The following is a 21,100-nucleotide window of genomic DNA, read 5'->3' on the forward strand; positions in this document are numbered from 1 at the left end:
TCACCTAATATATACATAACCTCTACCCCCGTCCAAACCACTACCGTCCCCTGGAAAGAACTAGGAAATGGCCTAAGTATATAACTGTGAAATGGTTTTTTATCGCTAACAGGTATGTCAACAAGTAACCCTTATCAGATAACTGTACCTTTAAAACCCCATAGTATCTATGAAGTAATTCCCCCGTAAAACCGTATATATTTGATCCCCATTCATATGCTGCGTCTTTTAAGGTTGACTCCAAAGTTCCCAACGGCAACATTTCCCTCGAAATTTTCCCTTGTGAAGCTGCTATAATTGCTTCTACTTGACTTTTGATCTCATTCAACAAAGATTCTGTTTCTTTTTCAATATTCAACAGTGTAGTGTGTATAGTGAAAAATGTTATGGTGACGTCTAGGTCTTCTCGGATCCCTTTTACTGTCGCGTGTAATATGTTACTTGATTTCCTCAACTCATTAAATCCGTTTTCTAATTTCTCATTTCTCCCTCTTAGAGAATTCAGAGCTTTCCCATGTTCGGCGAGTTCCGCCTCTAATATTCCAACCTTCACCAAACTCGCTATTGCCACTCCTGCTATGGCTGCAATAGCTACACCCCCCAGAACCATCTCATTATACATAAACCATCATCTTAATAATAACACCACTCAGGTGACATAAATAATTCCTCTATTTAATTACTGACCCCACGCTAAAAAAAACCATCTCGTTTCTCAGCTAAAGCAACATTTGCCGAAAAATATTAACCCCGAAATCTTACGCCAAAACGCCGCAGACTTACATACATAAGAGACATTCGAAGGAAACAAAGGAGAAGGAAAAAAAAAATTGCAAAGCCATTCTGTCATCAAATTACAAAAGCAGATAACAAGAAAAAAAAAGGAAAAATGAATGCAATTGCGCTATCATATATTAGCCACAACCAATTCTTTTCAATTTCGACGTATGTGTTAGCTTCGACTGACCTGTTCGTTCATTTAAAACTACAAACCTATTTCCAATTTTCTCTTCAATGACTTTAAAAGGACCTTCAACTTCGTGCCTAGTTTGTAATTAACTCATTTCTCACGTTAAAGTTTTAAAAATACCTTATCACCGACATTGATCTTGGATCAGTGATTTACTAATACTCTTTTGAACCATATCTCTGGTTGTGGACTCGAGATTACGGCTAAGACATGCGTGTCTCTCTCTCGCTGTGGATATCAGCGCTTCAACTGTATCCTCCCCCTGGTGAGGCGTAGTTAACAAATCAAATGTGCCTCGCGCTGGATAACCAAACAAAGCTTCAAAGGGGACATTTTAATTGAATCGCTAACCATGGTGTTAATGCTATGTCTAACAACGTTAATATATCTGTCCCAATTTTTCTATCATTACCACCTACCGTTTTCCTGAGCGCTTCGAGCACTTTCCTGTTCGCTCGTTCACACAACCCATTAGCCTCGGTCTGTATGGAAGTAATTGTTACTTTCTGTATTCCCATGAATTCAGCTAAACACTCCAAGGTTTTGTTCACAAATTCCCTCCCATTGTCGGTTAATAGAACTTCGGGTGAAACCGTATCTGCAAACGATACCATTGAAAAATGCTATTGCTACTTCTTCGGCTGTTTTATGCTTAAGATGGGAAAATTTCTACTATCCTTGTAAGTTCATCTATTATCACTAGCAAGTACTTGTTCGCGTATCTAGACTCACAAAAATTCCCTAAGACTCCATATGTATTCTCTGAAAAGGTTACTCGGTATAGGATACGATCCTAATTTGCATGACGTTGTCCTAGCAGGCTTACATGCGTTGCACACCGCACAATTCCTTACGAAATTTTCCACATCTTTACCCATATTTTTCCAAATGTATTTACCCGAACCTCATCATAAGTTTTTTCTATTCCCAAGTGAGGACTACCGAACCTGCAATGAAACTATATCTAAAACCACTGGAATTAGGACTTTCGGAATTACGATCTGTGTCGTATCTCCTTTACTTTCACTGGTTCTCAACTTATATTTAATTTTCCTAACTAACAGATTTCCTTCTAACTCCAAACCCGAAAAAAGGCAAGCTATAACGTTTCTTGACTAATTCCCCTCGCAGAAATGCTTTCGCATCTGCTAAGACCTCGTCTTCATCTTGCTTTAGCTCTATGAGGGGTATATCCATTGTATGGCTTCGTTAGTGACCTGCGCGACTTGGAAACCTTCCACGTCATGAAAAACTCCTGCTCAAAGCGTCCGCGACAACATTAAATTTGCCCTCTATATATTTGAACTTTGCATCAAAATCTCTGATAGTTAGAAACCATCGAGCTCTTTTGGGAGACAAATCGGGTTTATTAAAAAGATCAAGTAACGGTTTGTGGTCTGTAAGGACTTCTACTTATTCCCCATCAGTAACATTTTAAAATGAACTAAGCTCGACACTATTGCAAAGGCTTCCTTATCTATGGTGGCCATGGACTTCTCGTTACTGCCTTTGTCCTGAACTCCTGCTATAAAAAGCTATAGGATGAAATTTCCCATCAAACTGTTTTGCATAAGGCATGCACCTATGCCTTCCTGGCTTGCATCAGTCACTAATGTAAAAGGTTCCTTAAAATCTGAAACTTCAAAACAGGGGGATTCATTAGCGCATCTTTAAGCTTTCGAAAACTCTCCGCCTGGGATTCCTTCCATTGAAATTGAACGTCTTCCCGCAACACATCAGTTAGGGAGCTGCTATGTTAGAAAACCCTTTTACGAACCTCCTGAAGAAACCGGCGATACCCAGGAATGACTTAATCTCTTTCTTTGATCTGGGGATGCGAAAATTCGCTATTGCTTTGACTTTATCGTCATTTTACTCTAACCCTTCCCTTAAGATATGACGTGACCTAGATATGTGATCTGCTTTTTCAAGAACGAACACTTGGCTAGCTTGATTTCAACCCCGCTAATCTAAGCCTCCTAAGTACTTCTGTAAGCACTTCCAGGTGTTGCGCGATCGTGTCCGTTGCGATCAGGATGTCATCCATATACACAAAAACATTTTTGCCCAATAACCCGTGCAAACTGTTCACCAACCTGGTAAAAGTCATCGGACTGCCGATAAACCGAAAGGCATTCGCGTAAATTCATAGTGTCCCTTGGGCACTGAAAAGGCGGTATATTCCTTGCTACTCTCGCTGAGAGGGACCTGTAGAAACCTTGCGCCAAATCAATTGAGCTATAAATATTATGTCCCCAATTTCGACAAAAAAGATCTGGTATGCACGCAACTGGGTAGCGGTCAGGATCGTTTTTCTCATTTAAACGTCTAAAATCGACGCATACACGGACCGAACCGTCCTTTCTTAGGTACCGCTAACAAGGGAAAGAAATTGTAAGGGAGACACTGGGTCTAATGATTCCTTCTTCTTCCCATCTATTAACTTCTTTCCTACTACTGTTCTCTGATTTTGAAAGGTATGGGCGATATGCAGGAATATATATGGTTTTGTGTTGCTCTCCAAATTTACCTTATGCTCTAAGACATTAGTCAACCCCAATTTATCACCTTGCAAGGCTACCGTATCCCCAAATTCCGCCAAGAGCCCGCTTATCGCTTCAACGTGTTCGCTATAATCCGCAATTAGCCAAATTTTGTTCACTAAATGTTTGTTTCCTTGATTGTATTTCTGCCTCCGAAAAACTTCAGGTTTCCCCTCTACGATAGCCACAGAACACTATCGCAGTTCCAATCATGGAAGTCTACTATATGATAGTATTTTTCTGTATCTCCTAACTTGTATCATTACAGTTTAAATAGGCTCCACCCACGTAACCCCATTCTTGGATACACTGTTCACCGATGCCGTGCTAACAACTCCCCTGAGCTTTTTCACTGTTTTCAATAAAACACACATCTGTGGGTTTTTCTCATTTCCTTCAATTTAACGTTTTACCATAACCTTTGAACCTGGTAGTAACATAATGTCTTCAAATAAAACCACCTCTATATTGTGGTTAGTATCTCCCTTGCCACCGCCCCATACAAATTACCACCCTCAGTATTATCCCCCAGCATTGTTAGTATCAGAAAACACATCCATATTAGTATCATCACCAGTATTGTTAGTATCATTGTTACCACTATGAACTCTGATAGAACTCCCGTAATCATCTCCCAGATCACCAACGTGTGTTTTAACATTACCTTTCCCCATAACACTCGTATCCCACCGCAATTAATACCACCGAGCACCTCTCCTCTTTCAATAACCTCCATGTCCTCCATTCTATTCACGTCCTCATATGGTATGAGTAATTCATTTTCCCGATTGTTATCCATTAGCACCGCGCATGGATCGAAATCTTGTTGTCTTCTACAAGCAGGATGACCCAACAAGATTTTATTACCTAAGGCAATTCCTTTTATTACCAAAAAACGGTTCTGTTAACACTCTGTCACCGAGAGCAAACCTTCTTATTTGTACACAACCCAGGGTGTTTCATCTATGGGCTTGCACATCACACACCGTCTCCGTAGAGGGCTGCAAAGGGTAATTGGAGAACATGGATTGATACAAATTATAGTCCATTAGATTATTGATGCCCCCAGTGTCTATGAAAACCGGGATATCCCCACATCCCCTACTGTTCCATAGACTATGGGCTTGGGCTCTGGGGCGTCCCCCACGAGACCACAATGGCATGTACCAATCACCTGTACCCTTTTTGTTGATCGGGCTTCCAAAAATTTCGCCGATCCCTTTGCCCTCTGGTTTGACCCGCCTGGGAAGTTTCTCACATTATAATTACCAGAACCTTGCGGTGCAGGCCTCGCCTCTCTCCGTATCTGAGACGGACAAGACTGCCAATAATGCTCAGTACTTTTACACATTCCGCAATATTTAACCCTATTTCACAATTTCTTTGGATGTCCTGTTTATTGCAGTTGAAACAACGCAACTGCTGTTGCTTTGATCGATCGATCTTTTGTTATACTCAACTTTTGCACACACGATGAGAAGAGAGTTCCGTGTCTCTCTGTACTCTATCCCTCGGGCCTCCCGTCCCGTTAAAAATTGTGCTATCTACGGTGGGACATTTAGACCTGTGTTTATCTATTTGGGTATTAAAGTAATTCTTCGTCTGAGGTAGGCTCAACCTTTTCATCAAGCTATCCACTATTGCATCGGGTACCTCGTGTAAGAGCAGGGAAAAATAGATCAGTTTATGAACATTATTAGAGGAGATTATCCCCTGTAACCCATTTAGATGTTTTCAATTTTCCTACCCAATCTGCCACTGCGTCAAACAGCTTTGAACTATGTTCTACAAGGCTATTAGTGCCTTTCCGTAGTTTTATAAAGACCTCGAAGTCTCTCACCATATCTCCGTGTTCCTTTGAGCCATATGCTGTTTTCAAAATGCTTGCAAGTCTGTCCAGGTACGACATTTCGTAAATTAGAAACTCCTTGACCTATGACTGAGGTCTCCCTTATTGAAATCTAGCAAAGCTTTCGCCTCTCTGAATGCCTCTACATCGTCTACTATATTCTTTCCCGCTAAATAGTTTATTAACTCCCTCTATGAAAATATTCACAGGTTTGTGACAAAGCGCCATCCACGATCCCTTTGAACGGGCTGACCCCCGCAGAATGTTCGTCACGTGATAGTAGCGTCGTGGTTTTCGTAGTCTTTTGGTATCTGCCATTTTATCTTGTTTCCCAAGGCTGTTCCCCGATCTCAATAACATCAATGTACTTATATACACTAAACCCAATCAAGGAGAAAAAAATTTTTTTGTTTTTTTCCCAACAACAAATAACAAAAGGTAAGCGTGCCCCGTCCCCAATCACAAAATCAACCCCACGAAAATGACAATAAAAAAAATAATAATAATAATAAGAAGGGGATAGGAAAAGTAAGAACGTAAGGTGTTTCCGAGCTAACCGCCTCTCTCTCTCTCTCTCTCTCTCTCTCTCTCTCTCTCTCTCCTCTCTCTCTCTCTGGCACGACTTGCCGCAAAAATCCACTCAGGCAAGTTCGCCACACAAACACAAGGAACATGAACAAGACAAAAAGTTAAAGAAAATCCACAAAACAAAAAGAGGGAAAAAAAATAATAAAGAAAAAAAAAACAAACTCGAAAATAAAACACTTACGTCTTCATATGACCGTAAACCGAATTCACATACACCGCAAACATGCGCGAACTGCGAAACACTTTAATATGTCGCAAAACTAAACTTTTTCCCCCCTCTCTCTCCCTTTTTAAACACCTTTATTCCGTAATCTCAAGAAATCACTGACTTGGCTTGGGGAGAGGAAGACTGTCTGAGGAACAGCTTCTCTCTGTCGAATCAGCAGTAATGACCCTGAGTTGCCTGTGACATGATTAATAACCCCTCTCCTATCAAAATAAAAACCGAAAACAACCCCCTATTTCTAACTGGTCACCAGTCCCTTCGGAGCGTACCTACAGCTTGAAAAATATATAAAAAGCCTTTACCGCTGGCACCACTATCACACCCCCTTTATTCCCTAAACTACACAAACTGGGAAGCTCTTACCTGTTGCCAACGGTGCCCTGTCTGTAAGATGTCACGAGGCTTATTAGACTGCGTAAATATACAAAAATATCATTTATTTTCCCAAATAAAGCAATTTTGGTTTATAACAAAGGAACAAAATGTTAATTAAACAAGTATACATAATGGCAACAAATACCCAAATCTGCCTGCCATAAAAAAGAAAATAAAAGATCACCCATTCTACCATTTCCCTGGCACTAAGGTTACCAACTCTCAAACCACGCAAAAATAATCCACATTGTTCCTAGTATTACGTCAGTTTAAGAAGCAATCCCGTTCCTAATCTAACCCATGGCAATCGGACCCATCTGTAAATCCTAGATAATAGTTTATATCGACACCCCTATACCGCCACGTCACTCTTTTCAAAAGTATTTTACAGGTAAAGAGAAATTTTATTGCCACACTTACCTCATCCTCCTTTCCTTCCCAAAAGGTAACAGATTTGTTCTTCAAGACTTTTTGTTTCCCTAAAGTGTTTTAAAAAGAACGTGTCCTTAACCTTTTCCGATGGGTGCGTTTTTCCTTTCCCTCACCGACACTTAGGGTCAACCGCTTGTTTCTCTTCCTTTATGCACAAAGGAAATGGGCGTCCTTCCGACAAGTACCCTGCAATTAACCATTAGTCCTGTAATACGCGTACAAACGAAAGACGAATGCACAGTCCAATACCAGTGGCCTCTTCCCGCAAACGGGGGAAACGACCTCTGATACCAAGTTGCTTGTTCAGCAAAGATACCATTGCTCTCTCCCTGTGACTTTATTGCAGTGGTGAACCACCCCTTTGGTCCTCTAGGCTAGGCATAGCTTATGTGAACTTTTTACTTATTAAAATACTTAAAACACTTTAAACAATTATTAGCCATTATCCCCCTCGTTTTCATACACCTCTTAAGATATGCAATATTTTTTTTTTCAAGTTTTAGACATCTAAAAGGTTAGTGTTGGAATTATGTTTTTAACAACGAAATTGCTGTGAAATTGTCACCCTTGGGGTGGATATCCGGTGTCAGGTGACGACGTAAAACAGAACGTATAAAACAACTATTATTTCGATTTTAACAGTTGAAATATGCTTGTTTTCTGCTAATTGTGTCACATAACGTTCAAAAACAAAAGTTTGTCCGTTATCCTGCCTGTTTTATTAATGCACTACCTTCTCATTTTTGCCGCATAACAACATGAAAACTGTGTGGGGTGGTTGGCTCTTATTGGGTGTCGTTGTGTGTTGTTGTTTTGTGTGTCTCACCACAACTCGAACTCGGAATCGGTAGCCGAGGGCAAATAAAACATCCTGCTGTTACACATCGTTATAGGTATACATGGGATTTCTGAATGACGAGTCCGAAGCGCAAATTCATTTACATAAACACACTACCAAGGAAACAGTAATCTATCCTTTTTTAATTTATTTTTACAACTTGTAAATGATTTTTTATCATCATATAATAATCATAGAAGGCTTCAACTTGTAATGGTGTTTACGCTATGGCATTTATTCAACAGGAAAGTCGTTTGGTTTGTTTCGGGCCGGGCCGTTTTGTGTGTGTCGTTGTCCGTCCCGCCCGACGGTCGGTGACGTGCAAACTTTTCATTATAAAGTAGACTCCTGTTTTGTTCACAACTTATTAACGTCCAGTAATTTTTATTTTATAGTTTTTAATGAAAGGATTTTGAAGATAACGTTTGCTGCTTAGATTAATATCCAGCATATTGATCAGTAAAAAATAACGTAAACTGACATGGGCTTTTATTCCCTCCCCCTCAGCAGTTTTTGAACAACTGAACGATAGGGTATGGTATAAATCAATTGACTTTAATTGTTTTACTGGACAGTCAGTTGCCTTTGTGAATGAAAAAGGTATTGGTAATATCTATATAACTAAATCCGGCCGGCGGCCGAGCCTCGACTATGGCCAGTTTGACGTTTTTCTATGCAGTTTTAACCACTCCTATTCGTTTCGGGCGGGATACAAATGATCAGTGGTAAGGCTAACTGAAACCCTTTATAGACTATATTCCCCAAATTATTGCGGACTACAAGCGGATATTTAGTAATTTGGTATAGGTAATTTTAGGTGGGTGAAAATAAATACAAGAACGAATTATGGCAATAGAAGGAGGTATTGTCTAATATTTCCATGGCAAGAAAACCTGCCAATCTTTAGGAGTTCTGATTCATGAAAAACAAAGGTAAACTTGTTTTTTGGGGTTGGGGGGTGATGGAATTAAGTTGGATACAGGATAATTGTTTTTAAATGGTCCGTGATACTTTAATGAACGGGTATTAAAGTGCAGCGTGCAACTAGCTAAGTAAGGGACCTGGTAACTTAGGCGTATGTTCGTGGTCTAAACCAAGGTCCGCAGGGATGGCCGGGAAAAAGAAGTCTGGCTATGTAAGGCCCTTCTGTGCCTCTGACTTTGGTTACATTTGGGTTTGGTCAACTCTAGTTTTTTTAATTTTTAATTCACAGTTCCATAAATTTAATAGTAGGTTTGGGGGGATGCTCATGAGAGCGCAATCCCCCTAGCAATCCTAGGGGGTGGGATCCCCTGATATGGGTGAAGTAACAGTCCTAAATGATTTTTTCAACCCGTTCCCTCCCAAAATACCTGGCTTTCCCATATAAAACGTGGCCATGGGGGGGGGGGGTAAGTATTGAACATAGGGAAAAAAAAAAACATGCCATTTTGGCCCAGCCAATCCCGTACGTGCTAGCTCTAATGGAGCGTTTTTTTTTTTTTTTTTTTTTTTTGAATTTCAATTCATTCAAAATGCAAAACTTCCCCCCATTCCCTCGTTAATTTAGCACAGTAAATGCCTTGATAAAAGAGGAACTAGTTTCTTTCACAGTCTATACCTTGGATCAAAGGGAGCCGGCAGTCTTCACAGTTTATACCTGGATAAAGGGAGGAACAGTTTTCAACTCACAGTAAATACCCTGGAATAAAAGGGACAGTCTTCTCACAGTAATACCTGGCTTAAAAGGACTCCACCACAGTAAGTCCTACCGGTGGATAAGGGAAGGGGGACAGTCAATAGTTAATACCTGGATCAGTCACCATTCAATTTAAATACCTGGTTAAAGGTGACAGACAGCCACAGTAATACCTGGTAAAATAAAAGGGGAAATTCCCACCCCATAACGAACTGGATAAAGACAGGACAGTTCAACTACAATAATTACCATGGATCCCAAGGGAATAGTTTAAACTACAGTTAATGACCATGGGGTAAAAGAAGGGGGACAGTAATTACCGTTTCCGTTTTTTCACCCCCACGACTGTTTATAATGGGTGAACCGTCCCAACCTGTGTAAAAAAGTAACAACTGTCAGTCGGTAACCATCGCTCATTTTGGCCAGAAAGAGTGACACCAACTCAAAAAATGGTGGTTTTATTGAGCTAGTGATACTAAGCAGTATAGCCTGTTTCTTTTATTCCTTATTTCCTAGTTGTGGTAAAAACTTAAAACTTCTTATTTGTTTATTTATCATTAAAACGAGCTCAGTAAAAAGAATCGTCTAATCTAAATATAAATTAAATGGAGACAAAGTATAGAGAATTTCAACTTTTAGGGATTGCTTTTCTTCCCTTCTCCCAAAAGAAATATGAGCAATTTTCGGAGTTAAGAACACTCTTCTGGGAAATGTCGCTAAATTATACTCATATCCCAGTTTTGATCCTCATTTAACTTTGATGTTGTGTTTGTGATAAAAAGTGAATTATAAAACTCAAGTCTGACGAATTTTGGTTGGTTTCTTCTTCTTCTTCGTTTATTTAATTGAATAGAACTCGGTTAATTAACAATTTTTTATTTTTTATTTTATTTTGATTATTAATTATTATTATTATTATTCGTTTATTATTATTTTATTATTATTATTGTTAATTATTATTTTATTCCGTTCCAATTGTTGGTAACGTAAATCCTCATGTAGTTATTCTTGCTTAAGATTTTGCATTAATCTCATATCCGCAAATACTGTTTTTGGGTATATTTCAGTACTAGCTCATCTGTTTTATGGCGTGACATGTCGCGGTATGATCAAGACAAAGGCAGAACTATTCTGCCAGGCACTGTTGTCTACCACGCTTCCATGGACACACACACCATTGTTTAGAAAAACTTTGCCGTTCACCCAATCCCATCACCCTAACGCACATTTCGATTGACAAGAATAAATTTCAAATTTTCAAAATGCATACAAGTTGAAGGGCACCATAATTATGAGAATAAGCGACCTCGGTGGCGTGGTTGGTATGGTGTTTTTGCCTGGCCCCCCACCCTCGGGTGGTCTAAGTTTTCGATTCTCGTCCATTCCACAATTAAAAAAGTGAGAGAATTTGTTTTGTATTTTCTGGTGGATAGAAAGTTCACCTCTTTGACGTGTTTGGTTCACAAGTCAAGTTAAAGCGTTGGTCCCGCATTGCTGAATAACCACAGGTTCCATGCCAACGTTAAAACACAACAATAACCAAAACAAACGAATCCAAACATAGTAATAAGATAGCGTAAGGCTAGCCACCCTATCTTTGGTCTGTTCAGGAGGGATTTTTCCTTTTTGTTTTTTTTTTTTGTTTCCTCGACGTTGATTTATTTTATTTCACTCATAGCTGTGGCCTACCCTACTTTTCCTTTAAGGAGAAAACAAGGTTCCTGAAATACGCATGTCAAAAAAAGAAGAGGGAAAAAACTATCCGTGGCCATTGTTTGTCAATCAAATGAAAAACATCATTATTAACAACTGTCACCAATTTTGTTCACCATTTTCCTCTCTCTCTCCCTTGGTAATGTTTTTGTGCAACATCAACGTTATATTTGCACGCGTTGGGGTCAGGCTATTGCGCAATGGCATGCGAGGTATGCTTTCATAAGGGCTTGTCCACTATTTGCCATGAGTAGTTGTGGGTCTCTATAGTTTCCTTTCAGGTGTGTGCAGTCCTACTTTGTTAGGTACGTTTTGATTTCATCCAATTGTACTTTGGTTGGCGTTCCTCGTTGTCGTAGACAAGCATTGTCTAAAAATGTGACTAGTCTTTGGGTTATTAATATTATTATTTATTATATTATAATATATATATTAGATATATATATTAATAATAATATATACCTAGATTTGGGAGCATTTAATATCCACTAAAAATAATACCAAAGGCATTAAAGCTTATCCTAATTCCTAGTTCCAAACGGAGTGAATTTTCACATGGCCAACTGTCTTATGTTAAATATACCAATACACCTCACACCGTTTTTTTGTCCAAAAAATACACAAAAATACCAGTCTCCTCCTCTCTCTCTCTCTCTCTCATTCTCAACTTATATCGAAGGAGCAAAATGAAAAATTCCTCCAGACTTTAGGGGTTAAGGGGTAAGGTGAGAAGAAGAGAGAGAGAAAGAGGAGATAATTCATTATACCAAAATGGGTAAATCAAAGGAAACATCCCCAGGAACTTTACTTGCCAACAGATGGAGGTAAAAAAAAAAAAAAACCCACCCCGCACGGGGGGGAGAGAGGGAGGAGTGGAGCAAGCAAAAAAAGAAAAAAAAGATAACGGACTGCCAAAAATTCCCGCCTTAATGTTCTTCCTTATTAAACCTTGAGCGAGGTAGAGAGAGAAGAGGAGATAGAAGAGAGGAGAGAGAAGAGCGAAGAAAAAGAGAGAAAGAGTTTTTTCAGTAATTTATACACCCTATAAGACAATGACACAATTTACAAAAATTTTCAGAATCATTCCTGCTATATTTTGATAAATGAAAATATCTCTCGCGGAATATAGAAAATCAACGAAAAATCGAGAGAGAAAGAGGAGAGTAGGTATATGAACTGGATACTTCAGATATAGATTTCAGTTTGAAGAGAATGTGGCCTTACCTGGCCTTGGCAGCAGCTGTCATTGGGACTTTGTTGTCCAGATGTTCGAAATTCGGAAGATCAGTTATCATATTTGCTGTGGCTGCCTATTCGCCGGTGAAATTTCTCTCCTGACTGATGATGATGGAGCTGAACAGGCCAAGGAAAAGGAACTGAACAAGAGAATTGCGGCCTTACGAGATGCCAGCCAGTGCCAGAGAGAGCAGCGGGTGAACTTGAACAGGACAATTCTTCAGCTGCAACAGAGGCTCAACTATTATGAAGAGATACGGAAGAGAAGAACGCACTCGTGCCAACCAGATCACTCAGGAGGTGTTGCAACAGCAAGCCTGGCAAGACAAGGCCCCCTCGCTCGAAGCTGGATCGATAAAGAGAAGAGGGAGAAATGCCAGCTGGAAGACAAGATCCTCAAGATGGTAGAAAAAAATCAGCAGCTGTAGGACAACATGAAGGAAATCGGGCAGAAAAACGATGGCGTATGTGAGAGGATGAAGATTGTGATTGCACAGTTGGCAGAGGCAAACTGCCTGCTTGAGAGACTCAAGAAACTCCTACGACAGAAGGAGAAAGACCTGCAGCTAAAGTTGGCATTTGCGGCACGGATGGCGAGGCTCATCCAGGAATAAAAAGATGCGATCGAAAAGCGGGAATCCTAGAGGAAAGACCCTGAAGAGGGAAGTGGAAGACCTCTGGAAGGAAAAGTGTGGACTCCAGTGTGAAGTTAAGGCGGCGAAACTCAAGCGGAACGAGCTGGCATCGCCTTCTAGAGGAAGGAAATCGTCGCCTGGATTCGCTGTAGAGGAAGGGCTGTGTCCAGGGCAAACGGAACGACCAGCTGGAAGATGAGGTTCGACAGCTGCGAGGAGTGAATGAGAAATTGGTGTGTGACCTGAAGAACCTCCATGAGGAATAAAAACGCCTAGGGGAGGAAAACTGGAAACTGCAGAAGCAGCTGTCCATCTTAAAGGAATGGCGTGATGAAGACTGCGCTGACCTCACGAAGACGGATCAGATGTGAAAATTTTGCTGTATGGAAACTTTGATGTTTATTTTGTAATAAGTTTGCTTTGTTAATCTTTGAAGGAAATTGAACTAGAAAGGAAATAAATATGTTAAAATGTTTTCTTAGTTTTATTGATTCCTGGAAAGGAAAGGAAAGGGGAGGATTATAAAAACGGTGAAGAAAATGAGGGGATTTGTTGAGGTGCCCGAAGAAGAACCAGGCTTCAGATAAGCCCCTGGAGAATTGAAAGAAGTGAGTGGATTCGTGGAGGTGCCAGGAGAAGAAGCAGAGGATTCAATAGGATTTACAGAGTGACAGGACAAGAACTAGAGGATTCAGAGAAGCCACAGGAGAATTGAGAGGATTCAGTGGCATACTCTGGTCCTAAGGAATAGTATAGGTGTTGCTCTCTGCAGGGACTGGTGGGCAAGGCCCGCCGCGGATCCCGGAACAGGCGGTAAGGTCCACCAAGTGTCCCAAGACAGGCAGGCCGGGCCCAAAACCACCAGGCAGATCCTGGGACGGACAGGCGATGGTCCGCCACGTGTCCCTGGGACAGGTGGGCCGGACCCTCCGCGGGTCCCCGGGATGGCGGGCTATGGTCCGTCATGTGTCCAGGACGGGCAGGCCGGCCTGCCGTGGGTCCCCGGGACAGGGTGGCGATGGACGCCATGTGTCCTGGGGTGGCAGGGGGGGCCGGGGCCAGCCACTGGGTCTGCAGGCCATGCTCGGGAGGACGGGTCTCAGGCTGGCTGCCATGGCGTGTCCTGGGATGGGCGGGCTGGGTCCAAGGACGGGCGGGGGATAGCCGCCACGTGTTCTGGGATGGGTGGGGTGGGTCCCGGACTGGCGGGCGATGACCGCCACGTTGTCCCGGGATGGGTGGGCTGGGCGCCTCCCCGCGGGTCCCGGGTCCCGGGGGGAACGGGTGGTGCCACAGGTCCCAGGACAGGCTGGCGATGTCTGCCACATGTCCCGGGACGGGCAGGCGGGCATCGGCAATCCACGTCCTGGGACGGGCTAGCCGGGCCTGCCACGGGTCCCAGGACAGGCAGATGATGGCCACCACGTGTCCCGGGACGGGCGGGCTAGGCCTGCTGCAGGGCCCGGGATGGGCGGGCGATGGGCGCATGTGCCGGGGCGGGCTAGCCGGGCCAGCCACGGGTCCCGGGACAGGCAGACGATGGCCGCCACGTGTCCTGGGACACGGTCGGCCGGGCCTGTCACGGGCAGGGATGGCATGGGCGATGGCCACCATGTGTCCCGGGAAAGGAAAGGTGGGCCCAGGATGGGCGGGCGATGGCTGCCAAGGGTACTGGGACGGGCAGACAATGTCCGCCACTTGTTCCGGGAGGGGCAGGCTCTGCCACAGGTCCCGGAACAGGCAGGTGATGTCCGCCACGTATCCTGGGATAGGCAGGCCAGTCCTGCCAGGGAACCTGGGATGGGCTGGCGATGACCGTCACATGTCCTGCGCCCGCCATGGGTCCTATAACGAGTAGTCGTTGTTCACCATATGTTCCGGGATGGGCAAGCCAGGCCGCCATGGGTCCCGAGACAGGCGGGCAACGTCCACCACTTGTCCCAGGACGGGAGGACCACCAGACCAGGGCCCACCACGCGTCCCGGGACAGTCGTTGCGATGTCTACCACGTGTCCCAGGAGGGGCGGGCTGGGAATGCCTTGGGTTCTGGGACACTGCAATGTCTGCCACATATCCCGGGACGGGCGGGCCAGGTTCGCTATGGGTTCCGGGACGAGCGGGAGATGGTCACCACTTGTCTTGGGACCGGCAGGCCAGACCTGCCATGTGTACAGGGACAGGCGGGCCGGGCCCACCACGGATCCTGGGACGGGCGGGTGATGTCCGCCTAGTGTCACGGGACAAGTGGGCCGGGCCCGTCACAGGTCACGAGACTTGCGAGCGATGTCCGCAACGGATCCTGAGATGAGTGGGCCGGGCCCGCATAGGTCCAGGGACGGGCTGGGCCCGGCGCGCGGCTCCCGCAGGATGGGTGGGCAATTGGTGCCATGTGTCCCAGGACGGGCGGGCCGAGGTCCTCCCGGGACGGGTGGGCGATGGCCACCATGTGTCCCAGGACAGGCTGGCCGCAGGTCCTGGGACGGGCAGGGGATGGACGCCACGTGTTCCGGAATTGGCGGGCCGGGCGTGCCATGGGTCCCGGGACAGGCGGGCGATGACGGCCACGTGTCCTGGGCCGGGCTGGCCGGCCCCGCCAAGGGTCCCGGGACGGGCGGGCCTGGCCTGCCATGGGCCCCAGGACGGGAGGGCGACAGCCACCACAGGTCCCGGGATGGGCCAGCTGGCCCCGCCGCGCGTCCCAGGACGGGCGGGTGATGGCCGCCACATGTCCCAGGACGGGTAAGCCAGGTCTGCCGCGGGTCCGTGGACTGGCGGGCGATGGCCACCATGTGTCCTGGGATGGGTGGGCCTGGCCCGCCACGGGTCCCAGGACGGAAGGGCGACAGCCGCCACATGTCCCGGGATGGGCCAGCCAGCCCCGCCACGAGTCCCAGGACGGGCGGGTGATGGCCAGCACATGTCCCAGGACGGGCAGGCCAGGTCTGCCGCGGGTCCTGGGACTGGCGGGCGATGGCCACCACGTGTCCTGGGATGGGCCGATGAAGGCCGCCTTGGGTCCCGGGACGAGTGGGCAATGTCCGCCAATTGTCCCGGGACGGGCAGGCCATGCGGGAATGGGTCCAGGGATGGGTGGGCGATGTCCGCCACGTGTTCTGGGACGGGCGGCTGGGCCCTGCCCACAAGTCCCAGGACGGGTGGGTGATGTCCAGCATGTGTCCTGGGAGAGGTGGGCCCGCCAGGTGATGTCCGCCATGGGTTCTGGGATGGGCGGCCCAGGCTCGCCACGGGTCCAGGGATGGGCAGGAGATGTCTGCCACAGGTCCCAGGATGGGCGGGCTGGGCCCTGCCACGGGTCCCGGGTCAGGGGGGTGATGTCGTCCTCATGTCCTGGGACAGGCAGGCCGGGCCCGCTTCGGGTCCCGGGACACGTGGCAATGTCTGCCTGGGGTGGGGACCCCTGTGGCGCGGCGACCAGTTCAGGCCAAGAGGTGTTGGGCCCCCAGCCGGGAGGCGACCAGGTTAGAATACCATGGGTGGGCCCTTGGTGGGGGAGGAGACTGGGTGTGGCCTCCACCAGGAAGCGAACAGGTTGGGCCGCCTGGCCTGGGGCCACTGGCGGTGAGACAACCAGGTCAGACCACCAATAGTTGGGCCCCACGTTGTGGAGGTGACCAGATTAGAACTCCATGCTTGGGGTCCTTGGCGGGGAGGAGACTCTGTCTGGCCTCCAGGAGTGGGGACTCCATCGGGGAAGCAAATGGGTTGGGCTGCCAGATGTGGGCCCCCCAGTGGGGAGGCAACTTGGTATTGCCGCCAGGGTTGAGGACCCTTGTGGGGAGGACACCAGTTTGGTCCCCTGGGGTGGGGCCCCTGGTGGGGAGGAGACTGGGTTGGGCCGCCTGGCGTCGGGCCCCCTGCCAAGAGGAAAAAAGAGTCTAGTGTTTCAGACCTAGCCAATTTTGCTCTAACTGCTCTTTGCTTGCCGCACTCTAATGCTGAATGCGAACGAGTGTTCAGCAAAGTTAACCTCTTTGAAACTAAACAAAGCAACAGACTGAAAACAAGGACAGTTTAATGGGGCTCTTCTCTCTGCTAGTTGCATCAAAGTTTCAGGAGGGTCATGTGTTCATTTTACTCCTGCAAATGATATTTTTTCCAGAATAAATAATCATGCACAGTTATTCCAAGACATCATGAATTTGATTTTGAAGAGGATTCTTAAAGATATACTTTAAAATTGTTGTTGTTATTATTTTCTTTATCATGGGATAGGTATGAGTGCCAGTCATGTTTAATTATATATTTATTTTAAATTACTACTCAGTGATGCTATTTTGATTTTCGATGTATTGGGGTGTTTAAAGATATGTATGAGTGGGCCACGGTCTAGATTGGGCCTATCAACTCACATATCTTCGTGTTAATTGGTTATCAGTTTAGTTTACATTATGGAAAGAAGTGGCGTTCTAAGCTGTAAAATTTTTTTTACCAGTGTTACTACAATATAGTAACAATTTGTTCATAACAGTTGTTCATAACATTAACTAATTATTCATAAGTCTAATTTTTTCGTTTTTGTAGACAGAAATGTTTCATTTGTATTTTTTCTTAATTATGTAAATTGCAAGATATTAATGAGTACAAAGAAAGCATACATATATTCATTATTTTGTCAAATTATAAAAATGTGTTGAATATCAGAAACAGTGTAAGATAATAATTACGATAAAATCTACAATTTTGTACGATATTTTTACTAAAAAGCCTATAATTTTGAGGAGACAGTGCGATAATTCCAATCCGAGAGTGTGGCAACACTGCGTGGTGGTCGTTTTGAAATCGCCGACCACAAGCGGCAAGCCACTTGAAGCCAGAAGCCCAGAACCTGCACTGGCTACAGTCCCATAATAATCCAAGGTCTCGTCGTTCTCGTTGAACCAAATTTGCCGTCGTCCGAAGGCAGTGGTGAAACACATACAGAGAGCTCAGTAAGATACATTCCGTAGGGGGTTAGTGCCGTCAGTGGACTTCATGGGGTGCACTTTAGGCATAATTTAAGGTTCTGTGCAGCGTTCCTTCGGCCCCTAGCTGCAACCACTTTCCTTCCTTTTACTGTACCTCCTTATGATCATATTCTCTTTCTTCATCTTACTTTCCACCCTCTCCTAACATTTGCTTCATAGTACAACTGCGAGGTTTTCCCCTTGTTACACCTTTTAAAACTTTTGCTGTTCATTTCAGCGCTGAATGACCTCATAGACCCCAGTCCTTGGCCTTTCGCCTAAATTCTATATATTCAACTCGACTCAATCCAGTAAAATACTGAGAAGAATTTGTAGTGAGTATCTGGCAAAGCACCGAAGCGATAATGATAAATCATCCAGTGTTTGAAAACCCATTGTATTTCTGAGACTTTCAGCCTCCTAAATTTATCAGGTTACCGTGAAATTGTCATTATCCTTATAATTAGATCATTTTACCTCATGGCTATGGCCCCTCGTTTGAACGCAAGGGAAGTGGTAGGTTCGTGAAAATTTTATTGTTTTTGTGCGGAAGTTGGTAATAAATTGGAAAAATGTTTATGGAAACCTACAATTAAAATGGCCCCTGTCACTGCCCCGTTTTTAACAAATTTTGTCTTTTTTCCAGCTGAATGTCAACGGAAAAAGAGATTCCCCAGAATATGACATTGAAAGATACTCCATGATATAAAAAAAACAAGCTTAACTCCGAGAGGAAAATTAACAGACCCTTTGAACCTGAAGGGTTTCATTTGAAGAATGCGGTAAGAGGAAGTGTTAACAATTAAAAATATATGATGCTGTACTGCAAATTTATATGCAATCCTGTCAACCTATTTCATATCTCGCTAGTTTTTTCAGGGCAAGATTTTTCACGCAGTCGAAAAGATATAAAGTTGTAATGAGTGTCCAAATTTATACGTTTTCTAATATTCCTTCCAAAACAGACCAGACCTTGTTCTTAAAGCTTCTCAAGATGATTCCAATAACTTAGTTGATCTCTTTGAGAAAATGGGATATAAGAGTGATGCATAGCATTGCATGACTGTAAGTGAAACCAAAGGAACCGCGTTGGAAAACTGGAACTACTGAATAATGTTGAATGTACGATATTTTACAATTTACTAGCTATGTTCCTAACCTAGACTCTTTCCTTACATCAGACATGAAACAGATGACTACCGACTGGGTTCTTAACATGTTTCAGGGATCAGTGTCCCCAGCTGAAGAGTAAACCTAAAATATTTATTTTTGATCTCTGCCAGGGTTACTACAGCCAAGAAAATAATACTCCACGATTGTTAAGTGTCCCAGTATGAGTGAAAAAAACATCTCCAGGAAATACTCTGCATCTATTCAAACGTCATTGGAATCGTTACCTACACCTATAGGTACGAGGAAAGGCTCTGCGTTTAACACAGCGTTCTGCCGTACACTGGCTAGACATTCGCATAAGAAGGGAATCTGTGATTAAGAGAGTATGGTAAGTCGTCTACTGTGGCTATTGCCCAGATGAGAAATTTCGTCTTTACGAAATAATTCAACTTTAATCATTTGTCTGCTATCCTGTATTGTGTACTTGAATCTCAGACATGGATGATTGTAAAGGTCATTTATCTAAAATAATTAAATATTTACTAAATATATCTTTTCTTGCTACTACATATGTCCTGAGAGGCAGCGGGCGATTGGTTTAGCATCTTCTGAAGTCAGGGAGGACTATATATGGCTGTTATAAGCAGCAATAAAGTCATCCAGAGCTAGTCTGGACATATAATCAGATCTATTAATTCTACCTGTAATAAAGATGTTTGTTAAGAAGTGTTTAGATTTTAGATTTTGGTCACCTAGAAGGGGTTGAATGCCACTTTTCCTGTAACACTGAAGAGCAGTAGAAGAATGTGCATTCATTCGTAATTAATACATCAGTAATTAAATAGACCCTCGGATTAGGCACAGCACTAAACAACTTCATGTCACAAGAAATAATGCATAGACATTTTGTGCAATAATCTGTCACCTCAGTTTTCTTGGATACTCCCATGCTCCTCGAATGAAGAGCCAATTTTATGAAACGTGGAAGGGTGATGTCACGTGAGGATTTTCCCTCACCATGACATTAAGATACGAGAATAAGAATACTATTTGTATACATATACACTTTTGTCAGTCTTCTTGCTGGAGCACGGGTCGGAGATGGTACTGTGTCATAGTTGGCACGGTGGGTATGAAGACTAACGTTTACGCTGCCTGGGAAAATAGGTAGGCCTGTCCTACCTGCTATTACATGATATTCCTTGTGTGTATGGGTCTTACTACTGATGAGGCCAGGTGATGTCTTCCCACTGGGAGGCAGTTGAAGTGCTGATTTCCATTTTAGGGGTATTGAAGAAAATTCCTGGTATTCAGCTTGTTTCTTTATTACTCATTACATCACGCCAAATTTCTCCCAGGCCTAGTCTCCTGGAGTTGATTAATTTACCGTCTTCAGAACTCCTGGACTAGATCCCTTGCAAGGAATAGATAATCATTTGTATTAATATTTGGTAAAACAGCCCAAAAATGAAAGGGTGGACCGTTTGACGTTCTCACACTTGAGAGCATTCGTGATTCTTACATGTGTTGCTAGTGTTACCAAAATGCAGACGAAAGATTCAGGGCAGCGTTCCCATACTCAAAGTGAGAAGAACAAAACAAGGGACTGGCTACACTGCCACACTCGTGTCCACAACAGAAACGAAAACATTTCACAGTTCCAATCACTTACAATAGCAGTGTAAAGATATTAGAGGAGGATGATAAATCAATTCCTAAATAAATCACTAATAATTAAAGAAATATTTTTCCCATTACAAAGCTTTTCCCTCGGGGAAGAATTGATTCATGTCCACTCTGATATCAAGGACAACTTTTCCAAACGGAACAACAGCTCCTTAGATGGTCTGCGACTGTGAAAAAAACACGGTCTTGTACAGTAGAAACAAGCAACGATCTCAACTAGAGACTACAGGGGCTCTTGCAACAACATAACACAA

This window comes from Macrobrachium nipponense, chromosome 2 (genome assembly GCF_015104395.2).
Source record: "Macrobrachium nipponense isolate FS-2020 chromosome 2, ASM1510439v2, whole genome shotgun sequence".
In the NCBI taxonomy this organism is placed as follows: Eukaryota; Metazoa; Arthropoda; class Malacostraca; order Decapoda; family Palaemonidae; genus Macrobrachium; species Macrobrachium nipponense.